The following is a 17,173-nucleotide window of genomic DNA, read 5'->3' as shown; positions in this document are numbered from 1 at the left end:
AAAGAAAAAATAGACAGGATAAAAAAACATTCCTTTTCAATCAGTAAATCCTTTCTGCTATGAATCAACAATTGAGTTGCGAGCACCCATTCGATAAAACCAACTTTTGTGGGAAGTGAACTAGAAATGGAGCAGTTACGTATTTGAATGTCCTCACTTGTAGAGAAAGATGGACACGGTTGTTCAATTGTTTATTGAAATGGGAAAAACAGTCAAACTAAAAAAAAAGAAAGAAAACAAAGAATAAAACTTGCAACTCACAATGGTTAAATCCAAATGCTCACACCGTCTTTCTTTTCATTATATCCCCATTTATTATTTTATCCATTTGTTCTGCAATATTCGGCTATATACAAAAATAATAGGTGTGTTTTTCACGAGACTAATTCAATTTGTTAGTCAAGGTGCCGTGGTTAAGTCTTGTTGTCACTCTAAACAAACAAAAAAATATGATGCACTCCCTCTATACATAAGCTGTAAACATGACATGGGACAAAGCAGATTCATGTCAAAGAACATAACCGAGCGACTGCATGCATGTGCACAGAGACGCACATGCTAATGCAAACCCACGCATTCCCATATGGGGTTAACCTTGCAACACGTCCCCAACACCAACAACAGCAGCAGCACCATGGCTGTCAACTCTTTCATGGTGTTATGAAATTAGAGAAGAGCACCGGAGGAAACCTGTTGCCAGGTTATAAGACTGAAGCAGCTCAGGGAAAAAATGGCAATGCAAGTCAGTGCGGCGGCAGGGGTCGGCCCCGGTGTAACCATAGCTGCTTAACTTGCATTCAGGCCTTTTTCCAAAGCTGGGCTCGGGTATGCGGACGACCCAGGGGCTGTAGACTTACAGAGAACTTTAAGCTTCTTTGTCAAGCTCCTCAGAGCTCAGTCCACCGCTGTGAAGAGGCCAAGGCGTGCAGCTGTCTGGCAACAAGAAGCTCTCATAGTGCAGACGTTGACTTGTGGTTTGGGAGTGGGTGAAACGCAGCCTTGACTTAAAAGTGAGACAACAATGATTATCGCACCACGTGAGAAATAACGTTCACAAACAGGAAATCAGGATCACACAGAGTAAAATTCATGTTGACATTCAATGATGAATACAAAAGTGAAAAAAAATAATCATCTGAGTTATTCTATCATCAGCAATGAAAAGAGAAAACCAATAGAGGATGACGGATAAACGTTGCGCACTAACAACTTCATTGTTGCTGATTGATAATTTGTCACATTTTGTTTGGCGTCACAACTGTTGATGCTTTTATAGTTACTACTTTCCTAAGTCTTGTTCAGATTTCACATCAACTTTAAACAAAGTCGTGCAAATGTGCACATAATAAAGGACACATTGGAGCACATTAATGGAATTTGTACTACTACATGACTTACTAAAACTTCAAAAACTACAGTACATTTTTTTTTATTCCTCGACTTTCAGGCCAGTCCAGAGTCAGTTTTAGTAACCATGATGACTAAAGGTGGATCTAATACTGACGCTGACGCAGGCAGCACATCATCATCATCGTGAAGCTAAATTAGATACTTTTACCTGCCAAATGGATAGACTAGTACGCCAGCTTCACAGTGCAGAGGTCGTGAGTTCGAGTCCTGCTCCGGCCCTCCTGTGTGGAGCTTGCATGTTCTTCCCGGGTTCTCTCCCGGATTCCCACATTCCAAAAATATGCGTGACAGGCTGATTGAACACTTGAAATGGTCCCTCGGTGTGGGTGTGAGAGCGACTGTAGTTTGCTCCCTGCAATTGGGTGGCATCTAAGGTGTCCCCTGCCTAGTGCCTGAAAATGGCTGGGATAGACTCCAGCCGGGTCTGGAAATGGATGGATGGCATGGATACTTGCAAACTAGTGACAAGGATCTGTGCATGTAGCGGATGAAGTACCTGGAACACGAGAAACAAATAAAGGGCCATTTTCATGTCACAACTACATACAATGTCAGTTACAGAAACCTTTTTAATTATTTATTAATGAATGTATTTATTTCTGTATTTCTGTATTCATTATTTTTTTATTATTTTTATTTATTCATTTATTTATTTATCCATTCTTTTTTATTTATTTACCCCTGCGTAGAACAACGTTCAATCCTATTACTGGTCTTAAAACCTCCTTTTAGAAAAGACACAAACCTGCTTGGAGTGACAGAAGATCTACCCTTCGATGCTTCAAATGAGCCACGGTGAATTCTTTCCCGCCATTCAATCCCTTGGGAGGAAGTGGAAAAACCTTATTATATTTGGGGGCAGGCAGTCACAAATTGACAGTGATTGCTGTGACAGCAAACCTCGGCAGACGCGGCAGGAAAGAGGTGCGTGTGTTTGTGGGTCCATATGAAAAGCAGAGTAAATGACAGACAAGTTGGACTGGTTGGGTTTGGATGGTAAAAATGTTGAAAATGACGAAATGGAGAATGTGGGTGAATTATTCTGATAGCAATAATTTATTGAATATGTGATTAATTAAAGGTTTATACATCTTAAATATATTAGAAATACAGTTTTCTGGCACACCAATTGGCTTTGTATTGCAACAGCTATAATTTAAATTCACTCATTTGTTTTACGACACGGTTAAAACAGCCACACTTGTGATTAAAAACTTAATTCCCCCCCAAATTGTACAGACACCAAACCAAAAGGATTACAAGTGAAGCTGGCTAATTGACTACAGACATGTAGTCGACCAAATATCGACCAATCGTCAAAGCGAGCGATTGGCCGCATTGGAAACATGAGTTTCGAGGAAATTCTGGTCCACCATCCGGCGTCTCAGGAGGGGAAAGCAGTGCACCACTAACACTGTGTACAGTGTGGGTGGGGCGCTGCTGACTTCGACTCGAGACGTCGTGAACCGGTGGGCAGAGTACTTCGAAGACCTCCTCAACTCCACCAACACGCCTTCCTTGGAGGAAGCAGTGTCTGGGGACTCCGAGGTGGGCCCTCCGATCCTTGTGACTGAAGTCACCGAGGTGGTTAAAAAGCTCCTCGGTGGCAAGGCCCCGGGGATGGATGAGATCCGACCGGAGTTCCTAAAGTCTCTGGATGTTGTGGGGCTGTCCTGGCTAACACGCCTCTGCAACATTGCGTGGTCATCGGGGAGAGTGCCTCTGGATTGGCAGACCGGGGTGGTGGTCCCCCTTTTTTAAAAGGGGGACCGGAGGGTGTGTTCCAACTACAGAGGGATCACACTCCTCAGCCTCCCTGGAAAGGTCTATTCAGGGGTCCTAGAGGGGCGGGTCCGTCGGAAAGTCGAGCCTCAGATTGAGGAGGAACAGTGTGGTTTTCGTCCCAGCCGCGGAACAGTGGACCAGCTCTACACCCTTAGCAGGGTCCTCGAGGGCGCATGGGAATTCGCCCAACCACTCTACATGTGTTTTGTGGACTTGGAGAAAGCGTTTGACCGTGTCCCTCGTGGAGTTCTGTGGAGGGTACTTCGGGAGTATGGGGTACAGGAGCGGCTGATACGGGCCGTTTGGTTCCTATATGACCGATGTCAGAGTCTGGTTCGCATTGCCGGCAGTAAGTCGGAATCGTTTCCAGTGAGGGTTGGGCTCCGCCAAGGCTGCCCTTTGTCACCGATTCTGTTCATAACCTTTATGGACAGAATTTCTAGGCGCAGCCGAAGCATTGAAGGTTTCCGTTTTGGTAGCCTCAGTATAGCATCTCTGCTTTTTGCAGATGATGTTGTACTGTTGGGGCCTTCAAGTGGAGCTCTCCAACTCTCGCTGGAGCGTTTCGCAGCCGAATGTGAAGCGGCTGGGATGAGAATCAGCACCTCCAAATCTGAGACAATGGTTCTCAGTCGGAAAAGGGTGGAGTGCCCTCTCCGGGTCGGGGAGGAGATTTTGCCTCAAGTGGAGGAGTTTAAGTCTCTCGGTGTCTTGTTCACGAGTGAGGGTGAAAGGGATCGAGAGGTCGACAGGCGGATCGGTGCGGCGTCTGCCGTGATGCGGACTTTGTACCGATCTGTCGTGGTGAAGAAGGAGCTGAGCCAAAAAGCAAAGCTCTCAATCTACCGGTCGATCTACGTCCCAACCCTCATCTATGGTCACGAGCTATGGGTTGTGTCCGAAAGAACGAGATCCCGGATGCAAGCGGCCGAAATGAGCTTTCTCCGTCGGGTGTCCGGGCTCTCCCTTAGAGATAAGGTGAGAAGCTCGGTCATCCGGGAGGGGCTCAAAGTCGAGCCGCTTCTCCTCCACATCGAGAGGAGCCAGATGAGGTGGCTCGGGCATCTGATTAGGATGCCCCCGGGACGTCTCCCTTGCGAGGTGTTCCGGGCATGCCCCACTGGCAGGAGACCCCGGGGACGACCCAGAACACGCTGGAGAGACTATGTCTCCCAGCTGGCATGGGAACGCCTCGGGATCCGCCAGGACGAGCTGGAAGAAGTGGCTGGGGAGAGGGAAGTCTGGGCTTCCCTACTGAAGCTGCTGCCCCCGCGACCCGACCCCGGATAAGCGGCAGAAGATGGATGGATGGATGGATGGAAACATGAGTGGAGGCAAGTCGAGGCATGTTGGTTTCAGTCGCAGGGATAACACTGGAAAGGTCATGCCTGAGTCAGCAGATCATATTAAAAAAAATCGCCTCCCACATCATGTCGATGCCCCATACGACAGCAGTGGATGATGGGAGAACTAGATAGAAGGAGGGAGGCGGAATGACGGGGAAGAAAAAGGGGGAAGAGCAGGGGGGAACGGAGCAAACAAGAGTGAAAGAAGAAAGAAGAGAAGGAAGTATTATCATTCCAAGCATCAGCCTCAGAGCAGATGTGCTGCTTGTCCTAGTCCTGGTTAGCAAGCGGCGAGTGACTCTGTTCACCTCGGCCCTAATGAAAGATTGAAAGAGTCACTCGGGTATGCCAGCTTGTCCCAATGTGCCACCACTTTATATTGGATCCAAGACTTTGAAAATGTTGTTATGCAGGTTATTACTGTACTTTGGATGGAACTGAACTCATTCTGTAAAGTCACAATAATGACAATCCGGTGTTGCCTCGCCTTTTGTTTTCTATTGGAGACATATCACGTACTGTATTTGTTTTCACAATTCAAAACAGCTCTGAATTGTTTAAACATGCTTTAGGATCAAGAATTACAGAGCAACATTAAAAATGAGTAGCTTACAGATGACAAAAAAAATATTGAGTAGTGGTTATCATGCAAAGGGAGGGACATATTTTCAGTATTTTTTTTGTCCCTAAATGCTTCATAGGGTTCACGCCCCCCCCCCTTTTTTTTTCAATAGCACATTTTTTACACAAATAAACTCAATGCGCTAAAGCTACATTGGGGTTGTGAAAGTCCGGTCGTGGAGGGCGGCTGGCTGTTCTGCATGTTTTTTTCCACTCCTTGTTGCAACAAACCTGATTCATATGATCAGAAAAGCAGCATTGAGCTTGTTCATTTAAATCAAGTGTGTTACAACGGGGAGACTTGGAAAACATGAAGGATGGCAGCCCTCCAAGACGTGAGTTTTACACCTCTGATCCTTGACACCTATTTTTGAAGGCAAAACCATTTAAGACATGAATTAAAAACACACGAATGTGAGAAAGGAAATTAGAGAAATAAACAGTAGGTGACTACATTGACTAAAAGTACACATCGCAATCTGAGAATTGGTTTTAGAAACCACAATTTTAACATTGTTTAGACTCAGACTAACTTCAGTTCTGTTTGTGTGGAACGCAACATCTTTGCTTTGAACTGGGATCCACTAATTGAACCAAGTCTGCTGACCTCAGAACCCTACTGGGTTTATGTTCCATGAGCATTCCGTTAATTTATTCAGGACCTAAACCATTGAGTGATTTATACACCAGTGGCATCATTTTAAAATCTATTCTACAGCTGACTGGGAGTCCATGCTAAGTTTTTAAGTGAATAAATATGTTTTGACGTCTTTGTTCTTGTAATAATTTGAGCTGCAACATTCAGAATGAGATGCAGTTGTCTGATATCACAACTCCATTCACAAGCGCAACTGTGGTTAAAAAAGGAAAATATCTGCATTCCACATATAAAGGGTTGCATTTTTTTAAATAGCAATACAATATAATTTGATTGGCACAGTATTTTTAGAACAGGTACAGTGAACCTGGTCCTATGTTGACGACCTCTGCTTTACAGACTATTTCTTTAGCCCTGCTTATCTGAGCGTGTTTGAATGGGACACTCTTGTTTCATAAAAACTAGCAACTGCTCTGATTGCTCTTGGACCATGGCAAGCATTGTTTTTACTACCATGATAATGAGTGCGGATGGAGGGGCTTGTGATGAGGTGACACCTCATCACAAGACACCTCGCAAATCACACAAACAGCCATCTGTCACCATGTGAACAATTTTAGCAAACATATTGTTGTACCGGAGTAACGAGAGGAGACGACTTGTCTGTGCAAGGTATTTATTTCAACTAACTACATCTTAACTTGTTGCCGTCAACAACCCTGTTTTGCGACACTGCCGTGACGTCATGTGGCAGTGTGGCCTATACTACATTTACCCGCCTCCCTGAAGGAATCAGAAAAACTCTTCTTTCTAGGGAAACCGGGTAGACTGTCGGTTTCCCCGCTTAGCCTTGTGGGTTATTCTGCCACGCAATAGGCTAAGCACTGGCTGGGATCAGAACATTAGAAGTCTGTGATGTAGTCATCTAAATACAGCGGGCGAAGGCGGACTCGAGCTGGCTGAGGCTCTGGTCCCACAGGCACGGCTGGTTCACCATGTTCTTCAAGGCATCCCACTGGTGTTGTCGGCCATGTGACAGGAAGGTCAACGTCGTTGTTTGAGAGGTCCGGACTGCGTCAAGGGTCGGTGATGCCACTCTCCTTAGGCGGCTGGCATGCCAACGCGACCCGTCAGCTAGACGGAAGGTGGCCGGTCCAAGTTGGGCGGTGATCTAGACTGGTGCTGTCCAGAATGAGTCCAATTTGTGGGAGCGGTTGGGGTGGCGAATGCGGACCAAGTCCGACACGGTAAGTGTGGGTTGCTTCGCCCGGTGCTTCTCGTCAAATTGCCGCTTCATGCGCTTCTGCTCGTTGGCCACTCTGCTGGCTGAAGAAGACTCCGACATCGGTGTGGCTCTAGCAGGAGGACGGAGGCGGTGGATGGGAAGCTGTAGTTCACGTCCCAGCATCAGGAAAGCTGGGGAGGCGCCCGTTGTGGCATGAGGCATTGCTCTGTAGTGCAACAGGATGTTCTGTAGTGCGGAAGAGAATGGAATTGGTTGAACCTTTCTACCCCCCGTTGGCCTGGGGGTGATAAAAGACTGTCCTGACATGATTTATTCCCCGCTCCTCGGTGAAGTCTGCGAAGTCTGCTGAGATGAACTGAGGCCCATTATCTGTTGTGATAGTGTCAGGCACACCCCATCGTGCGAAAAGAGAAGATAGGAAGTCCGTGACGACTTTGGTCGTGACTGACCCGGTCGGCAAGACCTCAGGCCACTTCGAGTGGAGGTCGTATGCTACCAGGAGGAATCGCTGGTGTTGAGGCATGGCATGGAGCTCACCGCAAATGTCGACCTGGATTTGATTCCATGGGCGGGTCGGCCATTCAACGGGCAAGCGGGGGGTTGGCCAGTCTTGCCGCTTGTGAGGCATGCTGAACAGTCCTTGACCATTGTTTCTCCATCGCTGTCTATGCCTGGCCACAAGACTAGGCCCCTGCAGCGTTGCTTAACCCTCACGATACCCAGATGTCCCTCGTGAACCATGGTCAGGATGTGGGGCCTAAAGCTGAGTGGAACCACAGTACAAAGCCCCCGAGCCACGCAGACGTCGTTCCAACATGAAAGCTCACTCTTGACCCGATTGAAGGGTGCAAGTTCCTCAGGGACCTTCGTGGGCCAGCCCTCTCGAATGAAAGTCAAGAGCTTGGTCGGTGTTGGGTCGACTGATTACTTTTGCATATCTTGACATTTGCCCATTGTTTTCAGAATCCTTCTAGAAACTTATCAAAAAACTCTGTCTATTGGAGTCACAATCAAGGTCTTTTTAAGACATGTCAATGTATGCATTTGAATTGTATTGTATACATAGAAGTCAATATTCAATGCAGTCATGAACATGGTTCTGCCAGGGTGTTGCTTTAAGACCTTATACATTAAATGAGACTGCATACTGGCTCCAGCCAATGCCACCCTTGTATCCTGAACAGACTTGGTATGTTTATAGAGACCGAAGTTGATTGTATGGCAACAGGTATTGCACAATTCATGCTACTACTGGAGGTCACACATACAAAGGCTATGACTAATCTTGTCTGGATACAAATGGCTCGCAAATTAATGAATGTGTACATACAAACAGCACATAAATGTAATCTAACATTTCCATCGTGCACTGTAAACCCGAACTGTACTACTGACTCAAAGTCATTGAGGTCAGTCAACTCAAAAGCCGATTTTTTGTTTCCAAAACTTAAACGTTTTGAGTTTTCTGAATAGTCATGCGTTTTTAATTTGCAGTAAATCAATACTTTTGAGTTCATGGCTGTCATATACTCATATATTTTGAGTAAACGGCAGAACGCTGGGTGATGACTTCACTGCAGGCGTGGTCTCACCGGGCGCATTTTTACTTCTCGACGGCTGAAGCTTGCAGAGACCCACGAATTCAGGTGAGAACACAAACAACATTATTTAATATTACAAGGACCCAGTGTATCAATGCTGTAGTCAGTGCACAGAAAAGGGATACAGTAAAGTCTCGTTATATCGATATCAGATATATCGATAGTCCCGGTTATATCGATACTATTTCTATGCACGCACGGAGAAAATTACATGCAAACAGGGTCGGATATATCGATAGTCCCGGTTATATCGATATTTTTTCGGACCCCCTTGAATATCGATATAACGAGACTTTACTGTATTTTGTTGTGTTTTTGACGACAGCAAAATTGGAAAGTCAGTTTGTGGAACTTGCCGCCTTTCACAAGTTAGCAAAGATGCTAGTTCGTGGTCATGCTTGCGACTGAGGCCTTCTCATCCACTCTTTCAGATGCGTTGTTTTGAGCCCGGGACTTCTCATATGTTAAGCGCTCTTCTGTGGCGATATATGTATGAGTTTTTCTTAAACGTCTCTTGTCTGTTGAAAGACACAGAAGTGTTATTTAGAGAATAGTACCGCGCAGGTTTAGTTGGGCGGTGGCCGAGTAATATCTGTTGCAGGTTATGTTTGTGTCCGCGAAGGTCCGAGAGTAATCGTAAAATGGGTGTAAAATTAAGGTTTATATAAAAGGGTCACACGAAATCCTCCACACCGTGGCTGCAATGCCCAGCAAGTTAGTGCTTTGAGTTAACTTTGTTTGCAAACGACAGTACCGCGTGTCATTGTCCAGCACAAGCTATAGGCTTAAGCTATCTATACACGTGCAGCGGTAGTGCTGCAGTTTTAAGAATGCACTAATTAAATATAATGATAGCCAAATAAAATGTACAGTGGATTGGAATATGTACAATTGATACAGTTTTAAATGCTTATGCATGTGTAAATTAAACATGAACTTTTTTTAAAAAAAGGCATATTAAGGATACCGAGAGAGCTGCTGGAGGCCAAGTCATCAAACTGCAAACGCCTGACTGGTTTGATTGCATCATTTAATCTGGTACATTAGATTTATTAAACTGAAAATCTTAACATGGATACATGTGTTTTATTAAATTAAAGGATTACATTATTGTCATGTTTTTTTCTCTTCAACCTTGCAGCCCCCGGGTGCAAATTGAGCAACACCACCATTATCGAAGGAATGTAAACATTTTTATTTATGCTATATTCTTAATTACCTGATGAATATCATACTACATGTAGGTAATTTTTATATTGAACAGAATTTTACCTTTTCAACATATATTGGAGTATTTTACACCATTAATTGATACTTCATTGATTGTTCTTTCTTTAAAACAATCTCAAGTCTCACATTCTCCTCTGCTCTTACCAGCAACTGATGTTCATTAATCGTTACAGTGATGCAGTTGTAAAAATGCAATAGGGATAGTGCGGAGGTTCCAAACTATTACGAAGGATATGTTTGGATTTGAGCTATAATAATCCGTAATTGTCTTTAATTTGGACCCACTAGAATCACACCAACTTTACTTTGCTTATCCAAACACATACTCATTCTTGAAAAATGTTTAATGTAATTGCAGGCCTAACATGGACTGGAGATGCAAACTGTGTTCTACATCCCTGGATACTCGGGCGAAGTTATTTAGCCATTATCGTTTGCAACATAATGCGCTCCCATCATACCTACAAGAAGATGACTCCGAGTTCTTCAAGACATGCAATGTATGTATTACCTGACTTAACACAAATGTCTATCTATGGCCACAATATATGCTATAACCTTTTACTTTATTCTGTATGTGTACGTTTGTGTGTATTTTGCAGTGGGAAGAGGACCCAGACATTGAAAACACTCCTGTCGCACTTCTTTCCGTGACAACTGACGACCTCACTAGTGCCATCTTGTTTAACCCCGACAGCATTTCTGTTGTGATAGAAGATGGCATTATTGTGAGATGATTCCCCAGGTTGGCTGATGCACACCTCCTCTTGTTTGGTTTAATGTATGCATTGCATTTAGATTATCCAAGAAAATTAATCCACACATTCACCTTCATTCAGAAAATACTGCTGTGTCTTGATGATAACAGACCACTCAAACCACGCTTGCTAAGTTTGAACAATGCTTTGTTCCGCAATATTGAAGGCACCAGTGCCTCCAATATTACGGAACAAAGCAACACTCGATAAGTAACTTCAGTTTTACTCTGCTTTGTATACCTGTTTGTGACTGATTTTCTATTAATACTTTGATATGTAAACTTGGATTCCTCCAAAATGTATTTTTTCGTTTCAGGAATACTGTTTGTTTTTAGTAAGTTTTACCTTGATTTGCACCTTATAACGAGTACATTGAAATGTATTCTCTTGTATGTATTCAAGTATATGCTTTTCAAATAATTTATTTTTTTAACAGAACAGCAGAGTATAATTTGTATTTTTTTTCTGTTTTGTTGTGTTTATTTCACATCAGGGGTTTATTTGTTGTTTTGGTACGTGGACATGCTGTGCATTTTGGTATTGTTATCATTTGTTTTATCAAAGGTTGTTTTAAACCTTAATAAAAAAATGTGAACTAAAACAGACGTGAGGTGTGTTTTTGTTTTTAGACATAGAATCCAAATGTAAGTACAGTATACATGAATATATGTTTTCATGGAACATTATAAATTTGAGTTGGTTAAGCTTAAATATGAAACCTAATTTTAATTTAAAAATTAAGAAAACATTAGAGTAAACTGAAAGTACATCTTTTAAGTTCAGGCAAACTCATAACATTTATGTCCAAACAAACTCATAACATTTAAGCTCAATCAAACTCATAACTTTTAAGTTCAGACAAACTCATAAAATTTATTTACACTACTCAAACATTTTGAGTAAACTACGTGAACATTTTGAGTTAACTCTACTCAAACATTTTGAGTTAACTCTACTCAAACATTTTGAGTTAACTGTAGTCCAAAAAAAATTACGTAATCAGTTGCCATATAAATTTTGAGTACTTTCAACTTGTTGGGTTTTACAGTGTGTATTCCGTAAAACCTTACTCCTTATGACTACTTGCATAGACTTGAGGTGTGGTTGACTAACAGTGGTCCATATACTGAACAAATGCTAGTCCGGCTGACGCTTCCAGTTATGTAGTCCTCTCAGTTTTGTGTATAAAACATCATTGAGTTCCTTTTCAGCTTGATATTTTTTTTCTTTTTCTGCCATCCAGCTTGGAAGGATGAATCATTTTGGACATGGCTTTTTCAAAGTCAAAGTCAGCTTTATTGTCAAATATGCTAATATGCATGACATACAGCACAGATGAAATTAATGTCCTCTCGGACCCAGCGTGCAAGGCATGCAAGGCACTTAAAACGTGGTTAAAAATACATACAATTGACAACAGACAATACATGTAATTTCTGAATGTAAGTGAGGTAGTGTCGTGTGGAAAGTGAGGTAGTGACATATGTAAAGTGAGGTAGTGACATATGCAATGTGAGGAAGTGAGTATATAAAGTGTCATAATGTAGTAATGCAAAAACAAACAACAAGAAAGGGTTAAAGTGAGGTCTTGCAGGGAAAAAAATGAGAAAGAACAAAAAAATAGTAATAATAATAATAATAATAATGTACTCAGAGTTCGGTGAGTGTGGCAGTGGGAAGCGGCAGGCTGGGCAGGGCTGGGAGGGAGTTGAGTCTGGACTGCCTGGTGGCATAAACTGTCCTTGAGCCTGCTGGTCTTGGCTCGGAGACTCCGCAGTCTCCTACCCGATGGCAGCAGGCTGAAGAGACTGTGGGAGGGGTGGGTGGGATCGCCAGCAATCCTGATGGCTCTGCGGGTGAGGCGGGTGTTGTAAATGTCCTGAAGGGGGGGGGGGGGACACCGATGATCTTCTCAGCTGTCCTCACGATGCGCTGCAGAGTCTTACGGCAGGACACGGTGCAGGCGCCGTACCACACGGTGATAAAGCTAGTCAGGATGCTCTCGATGGTACCGCGGTAGAAGGAGGTCGTGATAGGGGTCGGGGCTCCAACTCTTTTGAGATTGCGGAGGAAGTAAAGGCGCTGGTGCCATCTCTTGGCCAGTGATGCCTGTTGTGGCTCCAGGAAAGGTCTTCAGATATGTGCACTCCCAGGAACTTGGTGCTGCTTACTCTCTCCACTGCAGCACAGTCGATGGTTAGTGGATCATGCTGGGGGCGCACTCTCCTGAAGTCTACAACAATCTCCTTCGTCTTCTCCACATTCAGACGGAAATTGTTCTCCTTGCAGCACGTGGCCAGGTGGCTGACCTCGTCCCTGTAGGCTGTCTCCTCGTCGTTGTTGATGAGGACCACCACAGTTGTGTCATCCGCAAACTTTATGATGAGGTTGGAGCTGGGTGATGATGGTGAGCAGTCATGAAGAGGAGGGGGATGAGCACACACCCCGGGTGGCCCCTGTGTTCAGCGTGATGGTGCTGGAAGTGTTGTCTCCAACTCCGACGTAGGAATCTCTGGTCTCCAGGTGGGTGAGCGCTGTGTGGAGAGCAGTGGAGATGGCATCATCGGTCGAGCGGTTGGGCCGATATGCAAACTGGAAAGGGTCATGGTTGCGGGGGAGGCCAGCCTTGATGTGGTTCATAACTAGCCGCTCGAAGCATTTCATGAGGATGGGAGTGAGTGCGACTGGGCGGTAGTCATTGTGGCAGGTGGGCCACGAGTTCTTAGGGGAATCAGAATCAGAAAACCTTTATTCGTCCCACAATGGGGAAATTTGCAGTCCACAGCAGCAATTGAAAAGGGATGGGGTTGGGGTGGGGTGAAAGGATAGAAAACAAGATATTCCAAACATAACAAAATAAGAATGTCAACTGTATACTGTGCAAATGTAAATGTGCAAAACCATTGCATAGAAAACTGTACATAGTGCAAGAATAAGAAATGCATTTATATATATTGCATCAACCAATATTTGTCCAGTGTAGGTGTCCAGTTTTTTTTTTTTTTTTTTCACATGTGATCATTGAGAGTTGCAAAGCCTGACACAAGTCGGTAGGAACGAGCGGCGGTACCTTTCCTTCTTGCAGTGCGGGTGTAATAGTCTCTGGCTGAAGGAGCTACCCAGTGCTGTCAGAGTGGGCAGGAGGGGTTGGGAGGGGCTGTCCATCATAGCCTTTAGTTTAGCTAGCGTCCGTCTGTTGCCCACCTCCTCCAGAGAGTCCAGCGAGAAGCCCAGGACAGAACTTGCCCTCTTGACAAGGCGCTCCAGTCTTTTCCTGTCTCGGGTGGTGATGCTGCCTGACCAGCAGACAATTCCATAGTGGATGGCTGAAGCCACCACAGAGTCATAGAAAGTCTTTAGGAGTGACCCCTGAACTCCAAAAGTGGTGGTGGTGGCCTTGAGGCACGTGGGCACAACAGTCTGGCTCAGAGAGGTGTTGAAGATGTCAGTGAAGACATCTGTGAGCTCCTCAGCGCAGTCTCTCAGAACACGGCCAGGAATGCCGTCGGGACCCGGGGCTTTTCGTGCGTTGCTCGATCTGAGGGATCGCCTTACGCTGTCCTGGGACAGTGTCAGCACCTGTTCGCCGGGAGGTGGTGGGATCTTCTGTGCTGGAGTGCTGTTGTCTGCCTCGAAGCGGGCGAAGAAGTCATTCAGCTGGTTCAGCGGAGTGGTGCAGTTCTCGCAGGTCTGTGGAGAGGGCTTGTAGTCTGTGATAGTCTGTATCCCACACCACAGGTTCCTGGTGTCTCTGCTGTCTCTGAAGTGGTTAGCGATCCTCCTGGGGTTCTGTCTCTTGGCTATCCTGATGCCACGTGACAGGTTGGCCCTGGCTGTCCTCAGGCCCAGCTCATCGCCAGCTTTGTAGGAAGCGTTCCCAGCCCTAAGGAGCCTGTGGAATTCACCCGTCAGCCATGGCTTCTGGTTGGCCCGGATGGTGACAGATCTGGTGACAGTCACGTCATCCATGCAGTTCCTCATGTAGGAGGTAATAGAGTCTGTGTACTCTTCGACGTATGTGGTGTTGTTGTAGGTGGCCGCTTGTCTGAACATGTTCCAGTCGATGTTGGATAAGCAGTCTTTGACTGCCTCTGACGACCCATCAGGCCACACCCTTATCTGCTTCTTCACTGGTTTGACGACTTTTACAAGTGGCCTGTATGCGGGCATTAACATGATAGTTGAGTGGTCCGAAGCATCTAGGTGGGGGAGGGGGTAGGCTTTGTAGGCTCCTTTGTGTGTGGTGAAAACATTGTCCATAATGTTGTTACCTCTAGTCGGAAAGTAAATGTATCCATGGAGTTGTGGAAACACGCTTTTCGGGTTGGCATTGTTGAAATTGCCAGCCAGGATAAGGAAAGCATCTGGGTGGGCTGTCTGTTGCTCGCTGATGTGCTGGTAGAATTCATTCAATGCCGCGCTCCTGTTGTTAATTGAGCTCGGGGGGGTGTAAACTGCTACACTATGGCACTAAATTCCCTCAGCAGGTAGAATTGCCGACGCTAGTTAGCTGGGCTAGCTGGATGGCACTGTCCGGTATGCTGTCGGTCAGGCATGTTTCAACAAACACAAGGGCACAACAATCACCCACGGTCTTGGAAGTTGAGCGGAGAAGTCTGATGTCATCCATTTTATTGTCCAGCGAGCGCATGTTAGCCAGCATGATGGTAGGAATGGTCGTCCGGTGGGGGCTAGCCGCGAGCCTAATGCGGATACCTCCACGCTTTCCCCTCTTCTGTTTCCTCATACAGCGCTTGTGGCGCCTCCACTGTGGGTTGGGTGCAGGAGTGGGGGTCGGTGGAAAAGTGGGGGTCAATGGACGAGCCGACTCCCTGAGCAATCCATGCTTGCGTAGCACTTCTGCTTCAGCTGGTTTTGGTTTTAAAAATGAACTGCCGATGTCGAGCAGAACCTCACGGGTGTAGCGAGGCAGACGGAGACGGACATTTACACGAGTGAGACAAACATAATAAACCCGAAAAAACAATTTGCCGGGAGAGAGGAGCCGCTAGGTGTGCACGCGCCGCCATCTTGGAAAAAAAAATCTGTAAATATTTTAACACAATGTAAACAAAATTAACATCTGTGCTCAACTCAAATATATCCATTTAATCCATAAAAATACCATATTACAATCTCTGTGTGTGAAGTGATTGGATTGGATTGGATTGGATTTGCCTTTATTAGTCTCGCAGTGGAGAAATTTACATTTCATAGCAGCAAAGTTATGAAAGAAATGAAAGTAGAAAATCAAAACACAGGAGCTGCTGGAAAGGCAGCCACTCTCGCGGCGCCGTCTTGAAGTGAAAAGAACAAAAAAAAAACTAAATAACAAATAACATGACAACACAAAGACACAGAGAGACATTCATTCTTAAGCACTTTCTGTACCCTCTTTGTTATATGAAGCAGTTCCAGATGAAAGAGGAGAGGATCAAAGCGCCTCTTCACCAGTGGATCAGGGACATCATGGTGGAATGTGCACGTCGACTACAAGCTAAATGTTGAAAGCAAACACGCAGCTGTAGCATCCATTGACGAAAAGAGATTGTCTCACATCTCCTGTCCCCCATAAATCAGCTTCAATTCCATCCCGCGACAGTTCCATATACGCATCGGCGCTCTGCGCTGACGCTCCTTCCTTCTTATCGCGGGCTCCTCAAGCCATTTATCCATCCAGCTGCAGACTGTCCAACAGCACCGACCTTCCACTGAACAAAGCGGGGCTGTGAAGATGCTGCCCATTACAGGCGCAAAAAACCACAATGGCCCCAGAGCTGTCCAGCGATGACAGTCGAATGGCACCGACATTCCTCCCATTCAAAAACAGTACTGGCATATCCATGCAACCGCTCAGCACAATCTCCTCCTTCATGAATGTCGTGGTCAAAAATGCTGAAAAACAATCCGTATCCGTTCCACACGACGCGCAACAACACAAAGTGACAAAAGTAAACAGAAAAACAAGACAAAAACAACAAAAAAAGCAAGGCTCATGAGAGCACTTGCTGACGGCTGCCTACTCGGGCGCCATCTTGGATTCCATGTTGTTGTGATGTTGTTATGAATTAGTTATTTGAGAGAACAAATGCTCTATGTAAAATTTAATTAGTCATTTTTTTTCTTTATTGAAATATGACCATCTGTTTTCTAATCTGATTGTCCTCATGAGGGTTAGGGGTGTGCTGCAGCATATCCCAACTGTTTTCGGGCAGTAGGCATAGGACACTCTGAACTGGTTACCATCCAATCGCAGGATACACAAAAACAAACAAACAAACCTTCAGTGTTTAATTTAACACTCTAATTTAAAAATTAGAGTGTTCCATTAACCTGCCAAGTATGTTTTTTTAAATGTGGTAGAGTATCAGGAGAACACCCATACAGGCTCAGGGAGATCATGCAAACTTCACACAGTAATTTCAGAGAATTGAACCCTGTGCCTCTGCAATGTGAAGCTGGTGCTCAAACCAACCAACCACCGCAACAGAATAAAGATACTGTAATTTATTTGTTTGTTTGAAGCAATTTCTCCATGATTGGAGAATTGATCGGCAAAAAAAAATAGTTTTGCACAA

General features: G+C 44.9%; 1 long non-coding RNA gene across 1 annotated transcript; it reads left to right on the top strand.

Moving 5' to 3' along the window:
* Window positions 1-8,633: 8,633 nt before the first annotated feature.
* Window positions 8,634-11,116, top strand: LOC148893671 (uncharacterized). The gene is made up of 4 exons (XR_016116003.1): window positions 8,634-8,652; window positions 9,570-9,645; window positions 10,196-10,337; window positions 10,440-11,116. It is a non-coding gene; the product is annotated as an uncharacterized LOC148893671 (long non-coding RNA).
* The last annotated feature ends 6,057 nt before the right edge of the window (window positions 11,117-17,173 follow it).

This window comes from Hippocampus bargibanti, linkage group LG09 (genome assembly GCF_051943395.1).
Source record: "Hippocampus bargibanti isolate YZ-2025 linkage group LG09, ASM5194339v1, whole genome shotgun sequence".
Lineage (NCBI taxonomy): Eukaryota > Metazoa > Chordata > Actinopteri > Syngnathiformes > Syngnathidae > Hippocampus > Hippocampus bargibanti.
This window is presented reverse-complemented; position numbering and strand designations above follow the sequence as displayed.